Source organism: Triticum aestivum, unplaced genomic scaffold, assembly GCF_018294505.1.
Source record: "Triticum aestivum cultivar Chinese Spring unplaced genomic scaffold, IWGSC CS RefSeq v2.1 scaffold50302, whole genome shotgun sequence".
Taxonomy (NCBI): Eukaryota; Viridiplantae; Streptophyta; class Magnoliopsida; order Poales; family Poaceae; genus Triticum; species Triticum aestivum.
Genome location: NW_025302486.1, coordinates 1 through 858, shown reverse-complemented (window position 1 = coordinate 858; position 858 = coordinate 1). Strand labels below are relative to the sequence as shown.

General features: G+C 50.1%; 2 non-coding genes across 2 annotated transcripts; both read left to right on the top strand.

Annotated features, from left to right (window-relative positions):
* Positions 1-148: 148 nt before the first annotated feature.
* Positions 149-267, top strand: LOC123179401 (5S ribosomal RNA). The gene has a single exon (XR_006490340.1). It is a non-coding gene; the product is annotated as a 5S ribosomal RNA (ribosomal RNA).
* A 300-nt stretch (positions 268-567) lies between these two features.
* LOC123179400 (5S ribosomal RNA) lies at positions 568-686 on the top strand. Its single transcript, XR_006490339.1, has one exon. It is a non-coding gene; the product is annotated as a 5S ribosomal RNA (ribosomal RNA).
* The last annotated feature ends 172 nt before the right edge of the window (positions 687-858 follow it).

The following is an 858-nucleotide window of genomic DNA, read 5'->3' as shown; positions in this document are numbered from 1 at the left end:
AAACCATGGTAAATAGGCACTGGTGCAGTTGAACCGTGGTAAAACTCGTCTCCGTAGTTGAGCGGGAGCGGCCAAAGGAATGTGCAATCGTGTGTGTAGTGGAGCTGGGAGGGGCAAGCATAAGGGACGAAGACGGGGGTAACATGTCGGATGCGATCATACCAGCACTAAAGCACCGGATCCCATCAGAACTCCGAAGTTAAGCGTGCTTGGGCGAGAGTAGTACTAGGATGGGTGACCTCCTGGAAAGTCCTCGTGTTGCATTCCCTTTTTAATTTTTTTGCACCGCGTGCAAAACAAAACGCACGAGCGCGACGTATGTTTAGCACGTTTTATTATTTTGCACGTTTACGGTAAGTTTTAGCTCGCTGCTCATTATTCACGCGTCTAGCGGCGGCAAGCGTGTTCTGAAAGGGTCGAAACCATGGTAAATAGGCACTGGTGCAGTTGAACCGTGGTAAAACTCGTCTCCGTAGTTGAGCGGGAGCGGCCAAAGGAATGTGCAATCGTGTGTGTAGTGGAGCTGGGAGGGGCAAGCATAAGGGACGAAGACGGGTGTAACATGTCGGATGCGATCATACCAGCACTAAAGCACCGGATCCCATCAGAACTCCGAAGTTAAGCGTGCTTGGGCGAGAGTAGTACTAGGATGGGTGACCTCCTGGGAAGTCCTCGTGTTGCATTCCCTTTTTAATTTTTTTGCACCGCGTGCAAAACAAAACGCACGAGCGCGACGTATGTTTAGCACGTTTTATTATTTTGCACGTTTACGGTAAGTTTTAGCTCGCTGCTCATTATTCACGCGTCTAGCGGCGGCAAGCGTGTTCTGAAAGGGGTCGAAACCATGGTAAATAGGCA